Below are 893 nucleotides of genomic sequence, written 5' to 3' on the forward strand. Positions count from 1 at the left end.
TGATAGAACCTTATCTAATGCTTAATCAATGTATCTCTCACTAAAATAAAAGTGGTAAAATGAATCGAATCTTACTTATATCATCTTAAATTGCACTATTTGTGGCTAACTAACATTAATTTCTTATTTTCAGGTAACCCGTCGACTCTATTTTAGCAAAACTTATAAGGTGAGTATTTAACTCGTGAAATTGTGACTCGAACTGATTTTAATCGTCTTTTCTCTGTGTTTCAGGTACCTGTAAGTGGTTCGCTGCGGAATTGTGGTAATTATCGTCGCAGGTAAGTGTATCTTTTATAAATTGTGATTAATTTTTATCTTAACGCATTTTTATTCGCTTTTCGCGTGTTTTAAACATGTTTTGACTAAAATCGAACGTATACAATATAAATATCGCGCTCATTCATTATTCATGCATATCACTCAGTGCGCTTACAAAAAACATTATAGAACTCAAATACATCATATTTCTCTTGAGCCTAGATTTCAAAATACATTTAAAAGAAAACATAATTAGCATCATCGCAATACATAAAAATATACTCTTGAACATAACATAATAATAGTGACTTTACATGCAATCGCGCTGTTTTTCCAGCGACTTTTCTAACACTAATATAATCAAATCATAGACTGTGGCTAACGCATAAGCCCCGATAAAACAAACTACAAATGTGGCTATTGACCACAAAGCACTTAACACTGACATTTTTACTCAAGTGTTTTTATTATTTCCTCCGTCTGATGCAGTAGTTCTTCCCTATTTATTTCCTGCACTACGGGTTGCGCCACGACAGGCGCTATCATTGGCGCTGCCGCGCCAGCCTCAATGTCCCTCACCAGCTTTGCTATCTCGTCGGCGCTGTCGCTCTTCATCAAGCCGGTCCCAGACT

This window comes from Wasmannia auropunctata, unplaced genomic scaffold (genome assembly GCF_000956235.1).
Source record: "Wasmannia auropunctata unplaced genomic scaffold, wasmannia.A_1.0 LD336074.1, whole genome shotgun sequence".
NCBI classification, from domain to species: Eukaryota; Metazoa; Arthropoda; class Insecta; order Hymenoptera; family Formicidae; genus Wasmannia; species Wasmannia auropunctata.